Raw genomic sequence first — 7,401 nt, forward strand, 5'->3', positions numbered from 1 at the left:
AAGACAGGAAAGTGATGGTTGATTGGTCTGCCAGAGTTGCTGGAACAAGAATTACAATTCTTTTATTAAAGTATAAAAATTCAAATATTCTAATCTTTATCAATTACAATTTTCAATGCCTTGAATTACAATTAGTTTTCAATGTAGAGAAACTGAAGTAATTCTAATGTATGGAATTACAATCTTTTAATGTCCAGAAATTACAGTTGTAATGGCTAGAGATTACATTGGTGTATAGAAGTGCAAATTTTGATTGTCTAGGAATTATAACAATTAGAATTTATTTACTTTCAGGAAATATTATTTTTTGAATGTTTATGATTTACAAGTTTTAAGTAAACAGGAAGACATATTTTGTTTCACGTAGAGATTGCAATTTCGTAAAATTCATGAAACGCGATTTAGATGTATCCAGTAATTAGTATAGACTTTTTGATAAGTAAATATCATTGAATTACAATTTTACAATACCCAAAAACTGAAATATATTATCCGCTGATTACGATTTGGCAATAATCAGGAATTAGAAAGTTGTAATACTCAGAAATCGTAAGAGTACATATAAATTTAGAAACGAAGGGCATGACGTATGTGTAAGGGCTAAGAAACTGTTGTTATGCCCTCTGTGTAACCATTTGATGATGTGAGAGTCTTCAGCACCGAAGTTCGACCTTGATTCATTGGTTAAAAGCTGAACCGTTTTTTTTTTTTTTTTTTTCTTTCTTTTTTTTTTGGACCCTTTTACTATAGTCAAGACTGGAAACCTTAATGAAAACTTAATAGTTTAATGTGCTCCTGAATGAGCAGTTAATGTACGAGTAATTAATGCAGACAAAATTTGGCATGTACTAGCTATGAAAGGAATATTTTTTTCCTTGCTAAGCCTTTGAGCATATGAGCAGATTTAAACTCCGTGGGAAGATAATTTTTCTCGGATTTTTTTTTTCTTATTTTTTTTGAAGAAAGGTTAAACAACAGTGTATACAAAGCTGGTTTCTTGAAAAAAAAAGAGTAAGTTTTAGAATGCAAAACAAGTAGGAATGGTTGTGAATGCGAGGTTTTCTGAACTCGGCAGAAATGATTTGAAAAATAATCTTGCCGTTATGAATTCCATGATTATGTTTCTAGAGCAGTCCTGGCACTAAGGGACTCAAGTTTAAGCATTCCCCATTGCAAAGAATGGCCAAGGAAGTTCCCCATGAAATGATCAGGTAAAAGAGAAGGGTTCTGGATAGGGTTAATGTGCCAGTCTAAAGTGGTGATCTTAGAGGTTATTTTAGCACTTCGTTAATATATGAGGTCTCATTACCGGATAAAAGTCTCATTACCGGATAGAGGAGAAAGATAAACCCAAGGTTAAAGTTCCAGTGTTATAAATAAGAAGAATAATTTTGATTACATAGTTAAAACCTGTGTTTAGTGAAATTAACCAAGGTACAACAATGGGTATCAGTGCAGCCTAAAGGAAAAGGGAATAAGTTGATAAGGATGAATGATAGACCGTCCTTATAGAACACGACCATGAAGCGGAAAATAAAAACGATTTCTCACTGTCAATCATAATAGAAAGGGGCATCCATCTCGGAGTCTGTAACTCGCAGCGAGATTTAATCTGCCCAAATCCGTCTTTATCACCTGACAGTTGTTTCAAGCGATAAGTTGAACTAATCTAAAGAGTTGTTTCGGTGATAGGTCGTCGTGCAGGAATCTGGATTACCATGTTCGCCTTCGTAAAGACGGGTATGTCTCTGGTTCATTACTGGAGAAAACAAAAGAAAAAATAGAACTGGTTATATAATGTTGTTGTTTTTGTGTAAATTTTTTCATTTAGTGGCTGATATAACTCTATTTTCACTCTATGATTACCTTTGTCACTCATCTGATTAGTTCTAAGTTATTTCTATTTCAAAAATAGACTCTTAAGCTCTAAAATATAGTCTTTAATTTAAATTATTCATATTACTTTTATGGGTTGACCTCAATCATAATCATAAAGCAATCAAAAGTTAAAGCATCATGCTACCTTTAATATTATTTCCATACAAAACTCATTTGTCTCAGTACCTCAAAATCCTAATAAAGGCATTTCTTGATATTGCCTGGATACTGAAGTTTGAGTAAACATGTTTTTCCTTATTAGGGTTAATGTAAAGTCTGGATAACTGCTACCAAGTCAAATATAGACTGGATAAAGAATATAAAGTTAATATACAGAGTGGATGAGTACTTTTAAGTCTAATATAGCCTGGATAGGTGCTATTAATGTAAATACAAAGACTTGTCGAGCACAATTTTGGCTCTTATAATGTGTGGATAACTTATAAAGACTCTGGATAAGTGCTATTAGACTAATATAAAGTGCGGGAAAGTGTCAAAAGGGCTAATAATTATAAAAGTCTAAATGAAGACTAATGAAGTTATTATAGTCTGAATAAATGGAATTAGAAGTAATAAAGTTTGAACGAATCCATTCTTTAACGATTGATAGTAAAACTTTCGATAGAATATACTACGGTTGCGAAATCCTCATCTGTGAGTAACTTTTTGCTAAACTGCCTCATTTAGCAATCGTTAATACTTTTCATTACTTTCACGAAGAACCATCAGACGCTTCCGAGGTTATTGGAAATGATAATGCATGGTGATAGCTTTAATGATAATGATGATTGCAATGATATTTCTATAACATTAACTGCGGGTTGAACAAGGCTCCGCCGATAGACAATGAATAATAATGAGCTATGGAGAATAATCTCGCCGAAAGGCAGAAGAAACTTAGTAAGGTAAGAGATCCTTTCACAGTACCTTCACCAAAACATATTGAAAGTTCTTTAAACTTCACTTGAACTTCTTGGATTACTAGAATGATTTCGGGGAAAGTATAGTAACTTTTTTCAAGCGTTTCTTAATCATACAAACTAATCCTCACGTATGAAATAAATTCATTTGAAAATTTGTCAACATTACAAATATGCATAATAACATGACAGCCACACACATACAGATGCACACACGTAAACCTTAAGTATTCTCATCCCATGTCCTCAAAAAAAAAAAAAAAAAACGAGAAAAAAAAATACAATGGCATCATTTACACAAGGGCAATAATTCTTCCTCCAATAGACATGACTTTGAACAAAGTAGGGAGTTCTTTGATTGTAATCGTGAACAATACATCAAATATTTCTCAGATAGACAGCCATTACGGCAGTAAAATCTTTCGATGATGGAACATACTCTATGTGAAACTGAAAAGCGTGAGAGAAATCATGCTGATATCATTGGAGTATAAAGATAAAAAGGAAGATGAGTGAGAGTTGGAAAAGATCACGATATTGGCTCTAGAGACAATGAACTGTACTAAACCTCGCAAACTAAAATCGTAGATAAGGTTTAAGTCTTTATATCAAAAGTTAGATATACATATGTATATATGCATATATATAAATATATATATATATACATATATATATATATATATATATATTCATATATATGCATATATACATATGTATATGTGCATATATATATATATATATATATGTGTGTGTGTGTGTGTGTATATATATATATATATATATATGTATATATATAGATAGGTAGATAGATAGATAGATAGATAGATAGACAGATAGATAGATAGATAAATAGATATCTTCTGATTATTTTCTTTTTAGATATCACGATATTATGGGCCCTAGCACGCTAACTTGTGGAATATTTCACGAAATGTTAAAACGCCAATAAAAAGATTGCAATTAGACAGAAATAAGACTAGATTTCTTTATAATAGAAATGTAATTCAACCAGGAAGAATTTTGCTTTATTCTCAGAAGCCCTGCAATATCAGGAATGATTACTTGAGATTATCCATCCTTCCCAGAAAAGAACAAACGAGTTAAAGTCAGATTTTCTGTACTTTATCTTTTTTTCATAAATTGTGATGAATCTGAGGCAAGTGGGATAGCGCAATAAGAGCTAGACGATTTTAATTCATGAATAAAAATTTTTAAAAAGAGCTTGTTAATAAGCCTTCCTGTCTCAATTTGAAGAAAAAGATCCAACTTCTAAACATGATGATAAGATTGAAAAAAAGAAATTATCAGAAATTAAAAGGTTAATAGTTATTAAAAGATATTATGTTTATGTTGGGTGGTGAGAGTTCTGTTGCATACAAGCTCACATTTTCTGAAAAATTTAATGCACAAATATATTATAGAATATGAACATTGTTCCATCTTAAAAAGAGAATTTAGCTAAACGCTACATTAAATACCAAATACTGAAGCAAATGGTAGCTTCCGATTTGAATTACACTGATATTTAGTCCTTGAGATCAAGAAACAAACGCAATGAAAATCTTCGATTAAAATAATGAGTATTAGACGCAGCGCAATACAGCTAAAACTAAGAAGTAAGAGTGTGAAAATAAGACGCAACATGGATATTAGGGAGGAATAAACATTAAAGATATCATAAACACTAATTAAAAAAAAATCGAAGCAGTAGGATGAACCTCAAATAGAAAAAACAAAATTTCAAATATAAGACGAAACATAAATATTACCTTTGAAAGGCAAATAATCTTGATTTATAGCTCCAAGTCGGTGGACTAGATGGAATGCTTTAGCGGAAACCTAAGTCCCATTTTCCTTTCGTCTATTTAGCGAACTCATTACCATATTTCCCTAGTAATACCACCTGGCCCCACCTGTCTGTCGTCGCGGCTGATAGACAGAACAGAAGCGTCCGTTTGGCTACATTAATTTTCAGAAGGTATGTTTTGAGGAGTTCCTTCTTGCTGCTGCCCACCCGCCACACTGCCCCTACCCCCGACCCCTAGTGGGATGCCACCACAATTCTTCAGGAACATACCTCCTTCACATGTAGCATCTCGTGTTTCTTGTCTCTAAACAAACGTGCCAATAACCTCTCTCTCTCTCTCTCTCTCTCTCTCTCTCTATATATATATATATATATATATATAGATATATATATATATATATATATATATTGCAGGTAAAGAATTGTTTGTGAATGATAATTTGCTTGATGAAATTCTCATGCTCCATCCTCACTTTGATGGATACTGAACAAGCATAATCTTTTCTTGAGTTGACTGTATTGTGATATTAACTAAATATAGGTACAACCTTTCATATGAAACCTTCTGGTATAACCTAATTAATATACAGATGTAAAAAATATCATTGTTACTATACAGTACTCAAATATCTGATTTCTCTCTCTCTCCCTCTCTCTCTCTCTCTCTCTCTCTCTCTCTCTCTCTCTCTCTCTTCGTGGTTGTAACACCCTTACCTGATCTTTTGATTGCCTTGCAATCGAATCGCAAACCGCTCGAGAGGGAACAGGTGTGTGCGTTCTTAAAAATCGAGTATGGTTCTGATCTGCTAAACTGTGAGCTAAGTAACTAATTTCTAGTCGATCGCAACTATGGGGAGAGTTAAAAATTTAAAGGGAAAAGAAAGATAGCTAGACGTTAGTGCCTGTAGCTGTCAAAAAAAACTGTATACTTCGATGAGGTAATCCTTGTAGCGCGAAGGCGAAAGTATTTAAATATATTCTCTCTCTCTCTCTCTCTCTCTCTCTCTCTCTCTCTCTCTCTCTCTCTCTTTCCTTTAAGCGTTCCATTATGATGACTAATTAACTTGCAGCTAAGAATATTATAGTATCTGCCTTAATCTTGGTAAGGTCAGGTTAGGTTATCCAGAAATATACAACATAAAAAACGTAGCAAATCCCTGCCATAAAGAACGTATATTGACCTCATCTGCCTCCACACAAATGTCAGCGCACCTCTAATGTTTCGCAAAATACTAATTACGAAAATTCGTAATGAAATCAACATTTAAAATAAATCATATATACCATTCAATCTTTATTCATATTTTGAGTGGTTGAAATAAGATTTTTTTTTCAAACAAAATTGAACATTTTTAAAATAAATTTAGACATTGTATTTGCACCCTTTTTGACAAAAGACTTAAAATCATTATTATTTATTTCATGGTTAGAATGCATCGATTTGTGGGTTACAATTGTCACATTTACATTGGCGCGATCATGTCACATTTTCTTCAACAGCTTTCCCACCCCACACTCCATCTAGCGCTGACAGACATATTGGGGATTCCTTCAAACTATATTTGCATAATTTAACCATTTGGATGCTATATCCCTATGTGCTCGTACTAAAGTGTGTATGCTTCTGCGATGGCTCACACAGCATGTATTCCTACATAGGGCCATACACATACACATATTCACATATATAAATGAATATGTGTACTGTATATAAACATATATATATATGTGTGTGTATATATATATGTATATATATATATATATATATATATATTATACCTCTGATCTCCTAAACAGTGAGCTAAGTAACTAATCTCTAGTCGATCGCAGCTATAGGGGTGAGATAAAAAAGTTATAATCCCATAAAAATATTCGTTCTATAAATGAAAGTTAAATGTTCTCTAGTGAAATTAAAGAGCAAAAACAAAAGAACCGAATGGATATCTCATCGAGAAAGAAACTTCTCACAAACATACTTAGGACAAAACTGATTAAAAATAGAATATCACTATTTGCATCATAACTTTCATTTTATCAGTATTTTTCAGAAATAAACCATATGAAAAGATTCATAGTTTGAGTGAATGAGATATAATTATCATTATCGTTATTATTAGTATCATTGTTATTACTGTAATTAAAAATCTTTCATATATTTAAATCAGGGTGTTTACCATACGTTAGATTTCATAGTATATTGTATATTATACCATATAGTATATTATAGTATATTGTTATCACATTTGCATTTGTATAAGAAGGGAGAATGAATAAAGTAGTCTCCCAAAGAAATTCCTTGCATGCTTATTAAGGCCTGCATTATATATCGTTTTTCTCTTGCATTTCAAGAACGGAAATATCTGATGTGAAAAACGGCTTACAGATTTATTCAGTTTTCATCTCTCTCTCTCTCTCTCTCTCTCTCTCTCTCTCTCTCTCTCTCTCTTACAAATATTTATCATCAATGAAAACAATCATGTTTGTACTTACAGAGTAAAGAAAAAGCCATGAAGGGGTGCTGGGGATGAGACTCTCTTGGACTTGTCCTTTCCTCTGTAATGCTGGCAAGATCTCTCTCTCTCTCTCTCTCTCTCTCTCTCTCTCTCTTACAAATAGTAATGATCAATGAAAATACATGTTTTTACTTACAGTGTAAAGAAAAAGTAACGAAGAGGTGCCAGAGATGAGACTCTCTTGGATTTGTCCTTTCCTTCCATGATATAGACAACATCTCTCTCTCTCTCTCTCTCTCTCTCTCTCTCTCTTCTCTCTCTCTCTCTCTCTCTCTCTCTCTCT

This window comes from Palaemon carinicauda, chromosome 35 (genome assembly GCF_036898095.1).
Source record: "Palaemon carinicauda isolate YSFRI2023 chromosome 35, ASM3689809v2, whole genome shotgun sequence".
Classification (NCBI taxonomy): domain Eukaryota; kingdom Metazoa; phylum Arthropoda; class Malacostraca; order Decapoda; family Palaemonidae; genus Palaemon; species Palaemon carinicauda.